Genomic DNA, 15,892 nt, shown 5'->3' with positions numbered 1-15,892 from the left:
TCCTGGGGATTCCATAAAATATCCCAGGCAAGAAAAAGAACAAGTTCCAGAATAATCAATACATCACAATATGGACAATAAGTGTTAACTATTAATACTGCAGACATAAAGAAATTACTCTAATATTTTAATTTATTGCTTCAGCTTTATTATTACTCTTAGTGCAATCGTATTCTCATACTCTTTTGTTAGTCATTTACTTCTATGGTTTATAAAATGTTATTTAATAAGAACATTTAATTATTTCATACATATGAAAAAATGTTAGTTCTCCTAAGTAAAATAGTATATTAATCTCTTTTCAATTTTTCTCCATTTTCATTATCTTTAAAGGGTTCTATACTGTAATCATAAATGTGATTTAATCTCTCCCACAGGTAACTTAAAAAGATACTTTACTCATGATCAGGTTTCTTTTGATCCACTGGTAGATCTTTATCAGGCTTCTATTTTCTTGAAGTCTTTGATACTGGAAAAGCTATTCAAAAGTAATTTTATTTTCTAGAACTTCAATGCGAGAATCAAAGATTAAAACCTCTAATTAGATGATAGATAGCAACCAAAGATCCATTTGAGTCTACTAAGCCCTCGTTTAAATTCCAGATAATTCTTCCTTTAAGTAAAAAATTGCTCATTCTGTTTTAACAAAGATTCTGTTTTATCATTTTCTTACTTGAAGAAATTTATATAAATATAAATGAATATGAATTTATAGATTATTGTATAATATAGATGTTAAAAGAATAGTTTCAGAATAACCATTACAAGATATCCATGTAGTTAAGAATAAAATGTCACTAAATATGGAATTTATTTTCAAAAATAATTTTAGTATTGAAAATTATGTTACAAATGGAAATGGAAGTGGTGATTAAAATAATTATTTCTGTAAACTGTGTAACCTGCTGGTTTCTAAGTTTATATAGACATGAGCTTTAAATTTTTAACTTTTGACTGCTTTTCTTTTTCTGGTGAAGCTGGACAAATTATACAGATTATGTTTTTTAAAAAGAGGCACTCAATAAATAGGGCCCATGGATTGTCGCTGTGTTAAATCTCTCCCTCTAGCAGGATTTTTTACCCTTAGTCTACTCACTACCTGGGCTTTCTGCCTCTCCTATGCTCTCAAGATTTTCTTTACACACAGAATTCTGTAGATTATCTACTTGGAAAAAACCTCAGGACATTCTTTGACACATTCATTAACCGATGATTCTTGCTAAGTACATCCCATAGGATATGATCCAAATGAAATCATGCAATTATAAGAAAGAGACAAAAGGAAGGCTTGAACCAACACAATGACTGAGGCCACAGAACCAAAGACAAGGCATTCAAGATGGCTCATTGACCTACCCAGAGATGGAAGGAAAGTGTCTTTTCCCTCTTGCTTTCTCATGACATCATCTTTGCCCTGGGCTCCATTCTCAGTAACGGATTCCCACTGCAACACAGTCAAATACAGCTGTTTCTCAAGGGTCTGTTCTCTTCCTTTTTCAAGATGAAAGGCCATAGAAATAGAAGGGTCTATTCACTCAATTCTAATCTAATCTCCTGCAAATCACTGTCACTAACTTTTATTTATACAACTGGATCCATGACAATTCTTTTTTCTTTTCTTAAGATTTTATTTATTTATTTGACAGAGAGAGATCGCAAGCAGGCAGAGAAGCAGGCAGAGAGAGAGGGGAAACAGGCTCCCTGCGACCTGAGCTGAAGGCAGAAGCTTTGACCCACGGAGCCACCTAGGTGCCTCGATCTGTGACAATTCTAAATATTTTCAACAGATCTAAATGGGATCAATCCTCTTTTAAAAGACTGCAATATTCTTAGTCCATGGTAAGCAGAGCCTTAACATTTAAGAAACAAAATATGCTACGAAATTGAAGATTCTTTTAAAAATTTCTATATGAATACATTAACAATAATGTATTAGTTTGCTTTTTACACTAGGGAAAGACATAAGATACAAAGATTTTATGTCGGTATCTATGGACATTGGGGAGGGTATGTGCTTTGGTGAGTGCTGTGAAGTGTGTAAACCTGGTGATTCACAGACCTGTACCCCTGGGGATAAAAATATATGTTTATAAAAAAATAAAAAAGTTAAATCTTAAAAAAAAAATATATATAATTAGAGATGTAAAAATGTTTATTGCCTTTGTCTGAAGCCAAATCTAGATTTAAAAGTTTATATTGTATTTGGTCTTGATTTTTTTATTTTGAAAGGTCAAATGTAGGATGTGATTAAGCATGGGGAGACTTTCAGCTTGCCTAATTAAAAATAAAAAGCAATACTTTAAAGAATGTAACTTTTACATCTACCAAATAAGAAATAATTAAAAATTACTAAAACCTTGTGTTGTGTCACAGCAAAAAAAAGCAAACTTCCAGTTGATCAGTAAAACCACAAATGGACATCAAACATTTTGGAGGGTATTTTAATAACAGGATTCAAGACCTACAAATTGTTAACAACCTTTCAACAAGGAATTTATTAAGGCAAGGGTCATGGACCTAGGATACAATAAACTGTTGAAATAGGTTGAAAGTCCAAAAGCAGAAGAGATGTTAGGGTTTGGTATATTCGCAGAATGAATCATCACTTACCAGTCATCAATGTAATAGATATTTAGATACTATATTTGAATACCAAGTGGAATTTTTTACTTCCTCTGAGTATGGAGACTAAGAGCTAGAACAAAGTAGTATAAAGTAATTCTACTTTCTAAAGTGAGATCAATAGAGCCAGGCACCCTCTACAGGGTTCTCATGTCACAGACTGTATTAAACATTCCTCTTTTGAGTGTCATTTCTGCCTTTACTACTACAGATAGACCATACCTTTTGCCCTGAACTTTCCAGTAGCCAAATGGTGTTGATTCAGTGGGCTAAAATCACAAAAGTATCATGAAATTTCTAATACGAGGTCCTAGGTTTAAGAGGTACTTGTCCCAGGCATCCTCAGAATGAAAGCTTATTCAGCTGGTAAACAGTGAATAATACCTGTATAGCAACATAGCAACTCTAAATGGTAATACTTATTTTTTCTAAATTCCAATGCAGTTAGTATAGTGTATGGTGTTCTATCGGTCTCAGGTGTACAACAATGATTCAACAATTGCACACATCACTCAAGATAAGTGTTCTCGGAATCCCCTTTACCTATTTCACCCATTGCTAGGACTTTTATTAGTACCCAGCTTTTTCTTAGCCAATATATACATCCTATTGCCTTGAGGAGAACTAGGTTGATTTGGAGGAAGCATAAAGACAAAAAAAAAAAAAAAAAAAAGTTAATGAATTAGTGTTCCTTTTTGGTTTCTGTGTCTTCCAAACTGAATTTGTAAAGCCAAAAAGGAAGCCCCAAATAGTAGATCATAATAAAATACTGCACAACTACAGAGGCAAAAGGAATAGAACCTTTGGGTCATCACCAGCAAGGCTAGAGAAGGAAAGAAGCAGGATGGGGCTAACACTTGGGGTATCGGGAGGCTGAAGGGTGGGGGCTTGGGACGTCAGGAAAGAGCAGCCCTGGTGGAACCACTGAGGATGTACGGTCCTCGCTGGAGCCTCCCAGTACCACGTGGGCTCAGCATAATACTGCAGCCCAGAGACTTGAGCAATCCCCTGTCAGCCCCAGGTCAGGAGTAGATGACCCTCCTTCTGAGGAATCATCAAAAGGTCGACAGTCACCCAGAGCTACGTCACAGTGTCTACATCATTCACCTCATTTCATCGCAGCATGATGGTGCGCCATCATCTCACATCATCACAAGAAAGTGGGGGAGGGGGGATGATTACATAATTTGAGAGATCACATTCAAACAACTTTTACTATTGTATATTGTTAACCTTGTTTCTTTTTATTGTTAGTTATTGGTCTCTCAAGGTGCCTAATTTATGAAGTAAGCTTTATCATAGGAGTGTACATATAGCAAAAAACACAGTATGTATAGGGTTTGTATCCCTGCTTACAGGCGTCCTCTAGGGATAGGAACTACTGGATAGGAATCTCACCATGCAAAGGAGCTATCTTAGCTGTGTTTGCTATTGCCAGCTCTCACAGCTCACTTGCAGTGTTCTTTGGAAACAGACTCCTGAGGCTGAACAGGGAATACAGTGTGGTGTTCTCTTGTTACTTGGGTGGTGGTGGTGGTGGTGGTTTTTTTGTTGTTTTCTTTTTCTTTTTCTTTTTTTTTAATACCTGAAAATCAGTGATGATAAGAAAGGAAAACCTCCAAGATTTGTCCTTGAGCGTGGAACCGGAGAGTGATAAAACCCTCACTCTCGACTACAGATGAAGACATTTTAGAGGAAGAAAGTCCATAGACTTAACCACATTCTCCAGCGATGGCAAATCACAGCAAAGCCCCAGTAGCTGGTAATGAAGGCTGAGGGCTGCATTCTTGTGGCTGAGATTGGGTCCTGCTGGATAAGTAAGCTTAACCGAAGAACAATCCATAGGACAACTGCAGGAATAAATACACCACGGATCATTCAGTCCATATATTGGTCCATTGAGATCTCCAAGGGGGTAAAAAAAAAAAAAAATTAACAGTGCTATTTTTATTCATCATTTGATTTAAATACCTGTGCTAACTGTGCTATAGTATTAATGGGTAAATCCAGAAATTATTCTGGAACAAAAAAAAAATGAGGCCAACTCCAAGGTCTAACAGGGGAACTATTGATCACTGCCAGTCTTGGGGCAGCTAAAGAGGAGATCAAAGAGGGGAAGGAAGAGGAGGAGGTCCACACTGCCTTGAGAGTGTAGACACTCCTCTGGATTTTAGCTGTGGGGTAAGAGACTCATCTGGAAAATGGGTTCCAGAATGCAAGGATGTCACCTGGAAATAGGAAGAGAGGTTGAGGAAGGGCAGGTGAGCAGGCTATTCAAGGTCCACTCTAGGCACGTTAGGGCAAATACCTAGATTTCTGCCCCTACTTGTTCATTAAATAATTTAAATCACTTCCCTGTCAGTTTTGCCATTTGAGGTGTCTGTTGACTACTTTCTCCAAATACTTACACTCCACACTGCTACAAAATTATTAAAGAAGACAGTTCAAGTGATACAAAATGATACAATTTTGCCGAGTTTCCAAATAGCCTTTCCCCCAGTTTTGGGTTTTTTGTTTATTTGTTCATTTGTTTTCTTCCCTTCTGAAGAGCTGTCCTCAATTTATAGGACAGCTGTTTTTCATTCCTCAAAGAACTGGGTTGCAACCTGACCAATATCAAGGTGCCGACTCGGCAATCCAACTATACTATCTTCCCTTTGCTTCTGTGTATCAAGGAAAAGATCCTCGGCTAAGACAGAAATCAAAGATCCCTAATGTTCTAGATGTAGAGCAGTTTGTCTTTCCCTCTGAGTATACAGTTTCATTTATTTTGGGAGAGAAGGCATAAAAAAAATTCTGAACAGGCTCTGAATATCATCTTCCAATATGGCCAATTTCAACCCACAGAGCGAACTTTTAAAAAGCAAAACAAAACAAAACAAAGCATTCCTTTGAAATATCTTGTCAGGTTTCAGTAGTGCTGAACAGTAAAATATTCGTGGCAAAAGTGAACAAACCCTGGACACAAGAGGCATCTCTAAAGAAGGTGCAAAACCTCCTGCCAACACATGATCCAGAGCCAATCCCAAAGTCAAGCAAAAGAAACAAAGACAAAGTAATTCCCCAGAGAGCCTGCCACAGTAGGTAGGATTCAAGTTTCATGCAAATGGGGTGCGACCATCACTTCTATCTGGCCATATCTGAGAGACCTCCAGCCTGACAGCTGCCAAGTTCTCAGGATGGGAAAGGAGACAGACAAGGAGGTGATGGCTGTCCCTAGGTGAAAAATAGATCAATAAATAATAGGTCTAAATTTGGAAATGAAGAGACAAGTTGAAATTTTATTTTCCTCTGGAGACAAATTGAAATTTTATTTGCTTGAACCAGACAGAAGAGCTCACTCTGGTAAATCCTCACCCTTGGCCAGTTTCTACCAGTTTTCCCAGGATCTCATCAACTTTGAGCAAGTAGAGTTTATCACAGAGAATAGAGCTCACATATTTACCAGAATTTGGTGTTTTTTTCCATGAATTTTAATTTCAGTTTCCCTTGGCTGTTTAAGGGAATAAGTGGTAACATTTTATCAGATTCATCAATCATCCCATCAACCCTTGGAGGGGCCCCATCCTGGGGCTCTTCAGAGATAGTATAGGAGCATCTATAAGACCACTAACTTGGGGGTCTTCTGTTTACCATATTGCAGTCTCCTTAGATCGGAAGGCAGTTCAAAGGATTAGCAGGCTCTGAGTACTCTGGTAAATGTGGAGATAGGGGAGTAGTAGGAGTCACATCTGTCTTACTGTCTTTGTCTTAAGTACTACCTCTTGTGTCTTTAATTTTTTATTAACCTTTTGCAATAAATATTTCAATGAAATTATTTTTAAATTTTGGAGTTTTTGGAAGTTTTCTACATGCCAGTTAAAACAACCCATTCTTTTTGTTGATTTGGGAGCCCTTGTGGTCAAGGACATTTCTTTCTTTCTTTCTTTCTTTCTTTTTTTTAAATAAAGATTTTATTTATTTGACAGAGATCACAAGCAGGCAGAGAGGCAGGCAGAGAGAGAGAGGAAAAAGCAGGCTCCCCTCAGAGCAGAGAGCCCGATGCAGGGCTTGATCCCGGGACCCTGGGATCATGACCTGAGCTGAAGACAGAGGCTTTAACCCACTGAGCCACCCAGGCACTCCAAGGACATTTCTTAACTACTAAGCTACTCAGGCGTCCCAAGGACATTTCTTAAATAAAGAGCTTGTCTCTCTGGAATGTTCCCCATAATGGCCATTATAATTATAGGTTGTTTTAGTAAGATTTTGCCATTTCTGTAAATATCCACAACCTCCAGGACCATGATTCTCAGATACAAAATAAGCTGTTATGCTGGAAAGTGGCAGGGCACACTCAGTTCTCTGAAACTTGAGGACCCCATTCCTCTAGCTAAGACTTGGGTTCCTCTGACTGGAATTAATACCTAGGAAGGCTGTGCTTCCTGGCTGAGGATCTTACAGTGTTTTCCAGTGAAACTTGTCTCACATAAATTTTCTTGAGGTTAGCAGGGGGTGTGGTGTCCATCTAGCTGTTCCATGACCAATGTACCCTAGCACAAGAAATCTTAGAGCTAGGTGGTGAGCACTCTAACAGCTTTAAAGCTCTCCAACCACCAGTTTGACAGCTTTGGCTTCCAAGATTCCCATTTGCAAAAGATTTATTATTCCTTTCACAAGATTTCTTCATAGTGGTGGACACCTTGATGGCTTTTAATGGTCTGGCTTTTCCCCACATAGACATTTTTTTATTAATTTTTAAAATTATTTTATAAACATATCATGTATTTTTATCCCCAGGGGTACAGGTCTGTGAATCGCCAGGTTGCTCACTTAGATTTTGATTTTGGTGGTCAAAACAGTCTCAGTTTCCTGTGTTAATTATTTCTGCATGTCCCTCCATGATTTATGCTGTGGACTTACCTTATGGCATTGTGAGTCTCCTCATAGCCATCACCACTTTTGGACATTTCCTTCTGAGTCCCCCCATGGTGCCACTCATTGCCGACCCCCCATTCCTGGCAACTCTCCAGGAATTTAATAAACTCCAGAACCGTTCTAGGGCCCCCAAAACCTTTCTGGGAACCAGAACTTTAAGGACTCAGCCGGCACCTCACCTGTGCATCTCGTCCTACAGGCCGTTGGCAGTCAGCCCTGAATTTCATTCCTGGTTGTCCAACACTGTTTAAAAAAATGATTAAAGAAGACAATTTAGGTGACACAATCCAAATTTAACACTGCTTGAAGTAGACCTTTTTGGTTACTGTTTTTCTTGAGAACTTCCAAATGGGGTGGAAGACAAGAAGCTTTTATGGGCTAAAGACTAACACAAGGAAGGAAGAGACAAAACACTTGATAGGCTGGGGTCCCACAGTCACTTTGTTTGTTGAGAAGACCCGGAGGAGGCTTTGTGCTTGGGAACAGGCTGACTGTTTATACTGTGTTTCTGGTTAACTGGGGCATTACAGGGACACGGAAGTTATCTGAGTTTCGGTTTGCTGACACGGCACCCCAGGCAGGAGCAGCCCCAGCATGGGCCTAGAAATGTATTTCAACACTACTTATTAAGTTGGCCAATGTTGCAAAACAGAAATAAATAAAAACACCAAGCATGCTAAATTCGGTTGTGATTCCTGGTTGTTTCACACAGTTCACGTAATATATGCATCTAATAAATAGGAAAAGCAAATAATAAAGATAATAATAAAAAAAGCAAAATAGGAAATCTCTTGTATTAAATATCTCTTGTATTAAAAACGCAGCCAAGCCAAAATAAAGGTTTCTATGAGCATGACAGAGATATAAATTCACCTGGCAGCCATGAAATCTTGGTTAGATGCAGGAGACAGGTTTTGTGTTACACACTTTCAAAAGTTGGAAGATTTTTCAGCTTTCTTTTTTTTTTTTTTTTAAGATTTTATTTATTTATTTGACAGACAGAGATCACAAGCAGGCAGAGAGGCAGGCGGGGTGGGGGGGAAGCAGGCTCCCTTCTGAGCAGAGACCCCCCGATGGGGGCTCAATCCCAGGACCCTGAGATCATGACCTAAGCTGAAGGCAGAGGCTTTAACCCACTGAGCCACCCAGGTGCCCCTCATCTTTCTTATTTTCACAAACATTTTTCACAACCAATATTTTGGACACTGTGGACTAACACAATGTTCAGGATTACACCCCTTATATCCTGGTAACATGAATATTTATGCTGCCAGTTAAGACAACTGTAGAGTCCTAATAACTTGAATGATGGTATTTTGTAAAAATTTCAAAGCCCATTGAATGTGTTTGCCTCAATACAAACCCATACAACCTCCAGATCTCTAACGTCCTAATGCTAACGACTGCCAGACATGGCACACTAGTGCACTCTTCATTTATATAACCAACAGCTGGTTGGTTGTATTTCTTCTTGGAAGTCTCACATTGAAACGTTGACATCAAAGTTAACTTGACCACAAACTAACTCCTGATTCCTCTCCTCAGAGATGTCTTCAGATCCTCCTCCACTGCAGTAAATAGTAGCATTCTCCACGGTGTGGTTTAATCAGGAACCTAAGGAGTAGCCCTGTTCTCCTCTCTGCTGTACATCCACATGAATCAGTAAGTCAGACTTTTTACATCCTCAACATATCTCCAAATTGCCCAGTCTCTATACATTTTTGCCAGCATCCTAGTTATAATTTTTCACCTGGACTATGGTGATAGTTTCATAATTTATCACCTACATCTGTTCTTGGCTTTGCTCTCATTATTGTCCACATACATAAAAAGGAGTAGTTTTCCCCCAAAGATTATTTACCATGCTGTCCTCTTTTCTTCTGGCTACTCATCACTTAGCTCTCAACTCAAGCTCCACTTCCTCTGAGAAGCCTTTTTGATCTCTGTCACAGGGTAAGGTCTCTTCAATAGCTTTCATAGCACCAATCATCAGTCTCTTAGAGAAATTCTAATATTACCATTTTATATTGACTACATGATTACTTAATTGGTAGTTATCTTCCCCACAGCCTCATGTGAGCTGAGCCATGCCAATTTTATCTATTTTACCTTAGTTCTAAGAACATCAGGCTCTCAGCGGATGCTCTAAACCCATGTTAGGAGAGTAAGTATATCCCTTAGATAAGTCCCTATAGATCTGGACATTAGCGAACCTTGCCGGGGGTCTCTTTCCTTTGTCAACTCTACCCCAGTCACACTGAGCTTCTTTCACTTGCCAGAAGGAGTTTCCCATCTCAGAGTATTCCAAAGAGAATTCTCAAAGTAATTCTAGATATTACTTCTACTTGGAATGTTCTTCTGATGGTTCTTGATAGAGGTGGCTTTCTCTCACCGTTCCATGGCCTACATGTATCTTTCTCAAGGCGCTATTACTTGAACTCTTTTATAGGTTGGTTCAACTTCTTGGTTTTTCTAAGTTATTGGTATATCATTATTTTCCTCCCACTGTTCACCAAAATCATAATTCATATGCAAGTGTTACTTATAGATCATTGCCTCCTCTCTTCTATATAAGCTTTCTGTGGAGAATAACATTATTTTATTCACCAACATATACTCAGAATCCAGCACAGTCCCAGACACCTAAGGACTTAGTAAATATCAAGTGTCTGACTCTTGGTTTTGGCTCAGTTCATGATCTCAAGGTTGTGGGATGGAGTCTTGTGTTCAGTGTGGAGTCTACTTTGGATTCTTTCTCTCTCTTCCTCCTGGTAATGCTCTCTTTCTCTCTCAAACAAATAAATAAAATCTTTTTAAAAATAATAAATCATAATCACATAAGAACACTTACAGTTAGGTTCAAGATTTTTCTCAATAAATAATTTAGGGTCTACATTATCTCATATTTGAACAGGTAAGACTAGGTAATAGATCACTGTGAAAATGCTTTATATCTAAATAATTTTAAAATAGGTCTCAGCAAATATGCACGAAGGCCATGTAAAAAAAGAGTACATCCATAGAACATCCAACATTAACCAAGGTAATTCTGGTGTACTTTTAAGGGTAAGTTGAATGGGGGAAAAGTCCAACTTTAGTTAACTGAATATGACAGGTTGCTGTGTAGGGTTTTTAGCTATAAACAAGTTCCATATTTTGAGAAATGGCATTTGTCCAGAATAGTTTCTTTCTTGGCAAGATTTAGATCACAATATCTGCTATTTCTTACAGTCAGCTGGAAACAGTATATTCTACTGATTTAAGACTGTGGGCTGTGGTTTCAGACATACTTGGATTCTAATCCCATTTCTATCCTAATAAACAGCTATGTAGAAATTTGGACAATTTGTTTAACATTTGTCAGCTTAAAATGAGGGAAAAAATGTTTGCCTCTTCTGTAAAATTAGGTAACATTACTTAAGACATTTTCATCATGACTTCCAATTTGTCAACCTAAACTAGGGTCACCTGCATATAGAAACACATATTATCTTTTGCTTTTTTATGATAACATCCAGGCAGAGAAGGGCTAGACAGCAGGTGACCTGGGCAGGCTCCTGGAATGCCAATCTACAAATAGTACTGTTTCTCTGGGATTCTAAATATTACTGAAAATGTAGAGAACCGAATTTATCAGATTACATCACACATCTGCTTCCTATGTGTCAGGCAATGTTATAAGCTTTTTAAAATATATTATACTGCTTAAATTCGGCTGCTAAATAAAGATAAATGGGACAAACACTTTGCTGAGCCATCTAAGGCATGCTGAAAAGCCTTATAAATAATGCGTACAGCAAAGTGCTGTGGTTGAGTGGCATATGCAAGTTTATGACAAAAGGGGAATTTCTAGGGACACAACATTGAGAGAGGGCTGGCCGCAGTGGTCTTACTTTGCCTGTCCCTTTTGCATCGTTTAACCACTTTCCAAGTAAATGTTGAATAAATATTTAAATAATTGGGTTTAATAGGGGAACCACTCTTTCTAATATACTTTAAAAAAAAGATTTATTTATTTGACAGAGATCACAAGTAGGCAGGAGTGAGGATGAAGCAGGCTCCTCGCGGAGCAGAGAGCCCGATATGGGGCTCAATCCCAGGGTCCTGAGATCACGACCTGAGCTGAAGGCAGAGGATTTAACCCACTGAGCCACCCAGGTGCTCCTATAGACTTTATTACTTGTTCTACTTTTAGATGCAAGCATGTGACTAACATACAATTATGCTAGCAAATCACTGAAATCAAACTTCTATAAGAAGTTTAAAAGATTGGGGCACCCGGGTGGCTCAGTCGATTAAGCATCTGCCTTTGGCTCAGGTCATGATCTTGGGGTCCTGAGACCGAGCCCCACATCAGGCTCCCAGCTCAGCAGGGGAGCCTGCCCCACCTCTCCCTCTGCTCCTCCCCCCTGCTTCCGTGTGAGCTCATAGGTGGGCTCTCCCTCAAATAAATTAAAAAAAAAAATCTGAGGCAGTTTAAAAGAGTATATTCTTTGTTATCAAATACAAATTATTACAGAATTTATCAAAGGACCATTTGAACCAACCCTGACTTTGGGAGTAAAAATCAAATGTAGGTCATTCAGGGACACCAGTAGCGGGCTTTGGAATTGAGTTCATTGAACTTAGTTGGCAACATGTTCCTATCCGTTAAGGAATTAAACAAAAGTCAGAAACGCCCTGACTTTAGGTTTTCCCACCTGGGTTTTGAAGTGGTAAACAACCACCAGAGCAGACGCTTATATGATCCTCACGCACACAATACTGGCCTGAATAGCTCTGTTTAGCAAAGTAGCAACAAGAAAATTCATAACTTTAGAAGGAATGCATATTAAGAATACAGATTATGATCTGGACGAAACAAAAAAATTATATATCTTATCCTAAAACAATATACTAATATGTATTGCTCTTAGGAAGTCTCAAAGTATTTAATTTATGGAATAGTCCTACAAATTAGCTACAAGATATATTTGCATTCTCAAGATAAAAAATGTTAAACAATATTTTAATCTATATATCTATACTCTATTATATATCTATATGTTATATAGATATATTATCTATAATATTAATCTTTGATGAATACCATTAATTTAATATAAAATACTTCTGGGTTTAAAACTATATTTTAATGCAATAGTGAGCAAGTAGATATATATAACCTTACATAATGCCACACTGGAAGAAAAAAATAGGCTTTCCTGAATATAAAATTTATAATGCCCAATAAGTAGTAAGGGAAAAAAGCGTTCTGTTGCTTAAAACACAAAGTTTAGAAATAAACTAAATGATAATGCAATGATAAGGATAGCAACATCTCAGACCTCGTCTTGGGGGCCTCCGCCTCTCCTACCCTGCTCCCCCCACCCTGCTCCCTCTGGCTGTCTGAGACCACCTTCTCACCTGCCGGCGCCCCTCAGCAGCGATGTGCCTTCTTCTGGGACACGCTGGGTCCTGCTAACCTCCTGCGCCTGTGCCACCGTGGACTGGGAGAGAACCGGGTGATTATAACCAGCGTCCCGTGAAGGGGGGGCGGGGCAGTGTCAAAGCTCCTCCTCGGGCCCCAGACTCTGACGCCCGCCCTCAGGGGGCAGCCCAGCCCCCCGCGCTGACGTGCCCCCCGCAGCCTTAATGGGCGCCTTCATCCCATTAAGCTCTCAAATTCCTTCCACCTGCGGAGGAAGGCACGCAAACACAAAATTTGGAGGTCAATGAAGTAACACGAGGATGATAATGATTTCAACATTTTTGGACTTCCTCTAGAATAAGATAACATTTTTTTAAATATATGTTCTAGACGTAAGTGGAGCTGCACAAAAATAGAGGAAGGTAGAAACTCTGATTCCTCTTTGATAAGTAGAGGGGCGGAAACTTGGTCTGATTAACTTACCCACGGAAACGGCTAGTAGGTGATTGAAATGAACTGTAACCCATCGTTGTGCCCAGAACCTACCTCCAAGTCAGTTATAACTTTATTATGGAATGGCCATTTCATCAAGATGTTACAGTAGTAAGGAAGTCTTACAGCAAATATTCTTGTCTATAAATATAACGCATGCTTAATACATCTGTATATAGTAATGAGTTATATCAAAGAAATTCATGACATATGCATTATATAAAGCTTTACGTATTTTTACTCATTTATATCTTTATCCTTATTTTTTAATTTCTTCATTCATTTCATAATATATATATATTAAACTCATCCAAATTTCCAGCTACTTTGCTAGTTCTTGTTCTCAAGACTCATAGTATTTCATTTCACAAATATAAAGAGCAAGAGGATATTCTATAAATTCGGCAAATACTTTTTTTAAAGATTTGCTTGATTAAACTTGTGAAACTTTTTTTAGCAAATACACAGAAACATGATTAAACTACTTTTGGTTCTTGTTATAAGACTGTCTTAGCACATAAGTTTGAGGAGAAAAATATTCACCAAAGTTTTGCTATAGATTCTATCAGAACATTTGTTTATTTTTTGCTACTTCTTGTTTGTTTTAATTTACAAGTAACCATCTAAGCAAACTAGAGCAGGCTTATAAGATATGCATTATAAATTAAAGTCATCTATTTGAATCTCCAAATATTTAGATCAAGGCAATATTCATTCTTGACATATGCAGAAAGGAGAAAATTGACTTCCTGTTCTCATCATGAGCCCTGGCTTGCAAATGAGGAGTGTATACTTTTAAATGCATACAATTTTGACCTCAAAATTACAAACTGTTAACTTCAAGAGCTATAGATATAGCCTCTTTGTAATGCTCTTGAAAAACCTCTTTAAAGTGCTCAGAATTTCTGGGCGCCATCCAGAAAACCAATTAAAAATGTCCTGTATGGAGATGGGGAAATACAGTTGTGCCACTAAAGCTTTTGCCATAAGGAAGGGAGGCATTAGCTACATTGAATAACCTTACATATCCTTAGCACAATCACCTCAGAAAGTCTTCTCTTAAATACGCGATAAAGGAAACGCTCCATTTTCATTACAGTTCATTTGTATTGATTCACCACTGCATTACCTTTGAGAGTTTTGATACACTATATTGAATTTATGGAATTATAGAAATTAGGGTTGTAAAAGACCAATCAGCCTATCTCGCTCAACTCATCAGTTAAGGATTATTTGGTGTGACTTATTCTTTAGGGTTTAGCAAAATTGTAAATTAGTTAAGCAATAGTGCTTTTGGGAAATGACCTCAGTGATAAGAAAAGTTGGGGCACGTATTTTTCATCATTATCACTAAAAAACAAGTTTTTAACCATATCCTAGCCATTGGGATTTCAAAAATACAAATCAGTTTTTTCCAGTATTTGAACTTTCCCATAAGGAACATGGCAATGCTCTAGTATATTTAGTACTAAATACTAAGATAAGTATACTAAGTTAAGTACTAAATACTAAGATAAGTATACTAAGACAAGTATACTAAGTACTAAATACTAAATAGTAAGAAATATTACACAAGTGCCCAAGGTTATGCATTTAAAATCATGCTAATATCTTTATTACCAGGAAAAAAATGATTGGATTTTTTTTAAAACATAGAATATAACATCAAGAAACCCATTCTGTGGGAAACCCATTCTCAAATGTTCTTATTCATGTCATGAATTTTCACAAGTCTAACTTACTAGAAAACTTTCCATGACTGCTTTCCTCACCCTTAGTTAACTCCCATAATCCCTACAACTCTATCAACTCCTTTATTCACTCTGACAATCCTCACTTTCTATCTATGGAAATTTAAAAAAAAAAAATGGCCACAGAATCTTTAAAATATTTCAGTGCAATCACCATAGGTTAATTTTCTACAAATGACATATTCAAGAACATTTCCTTCAGTAAGATGAAAGTTGAATAAATCCCCTGATCCCTCATCAAACTCTGTAAGTCAGTCTATGTTGATGAATATTCTGTTACAAACTATTGTGTCTGTTTCCTAGATTTAGCATGGAGTCTGAAATGGGGAAAATGAGAATTGCTCTCACATCCAGCTGCAATCAATCATCTTGGAAAATACTCTCATCCCTGTGAGTGACACAACATAATAATTAAAGTCCTCTTCTGTCAGAAATTGAATAGATTCAGAAACAGTTTTTGATAGAAATAGACTTTTTAACTTTTAATTTTCAATTGTTCCTAATGAATTCCCATAAGCATACATTAGCTCACTTAATTCTTTATTCTTTCTTGCAGAAGTGAAATCCTTTAAGCAATGGGGAATTATTATTTTTTCCATTTTTATTTCCCTCTGCTCATACATTTTATTATATTTATATCATATAGTAGAGGTTTTGACAGGATCATGTGTTTGGGAACTCTCTTTTCAATGTCTATTAC

The 15,892-nt window shown here is 37.6% G+C and overlaps 1 long non-coding RNA gene across 1 annotated transcript; it reads right to left on the bottom strand.

The window, feature by feature from the left end:
• Positions 1–3,868: 3,868 nt before the first annotated feature.
• Positions 3,869–9,829, bottom strand: LOC309855472. Its single transcript, XR_014306822.1, has 3 exons — positions 9,753–9,829; positions 7,719–7,782; positions 3,869–4,472 (listed from the first exon to the last, which is right to left on the bottom strand). It is a non-coding gene; the product is annotated as an uncharacterized lncRNA (long non-coding RNA).
• Between the last annotated feature and the right edge of the window lie 6,063 nt (positions 9,830–15,892).

Source organism: Mustela nivalis, assembly GCF_964662115.1.
Source record: "Mustela nivalis genome assembly, chromosome: 20".
NCBI classification, from domain to species: Eukaryota; Metazoa; Chordata; class Mammalia; order Carnivora; family Mustelidae; genus Mustela; species Mustela nivalis.
The sequence above is the reverse complement of the archived record's forward strand: the minus strand, read 5'-3'. Positions and strand labels throughout refer to the sequence as shown.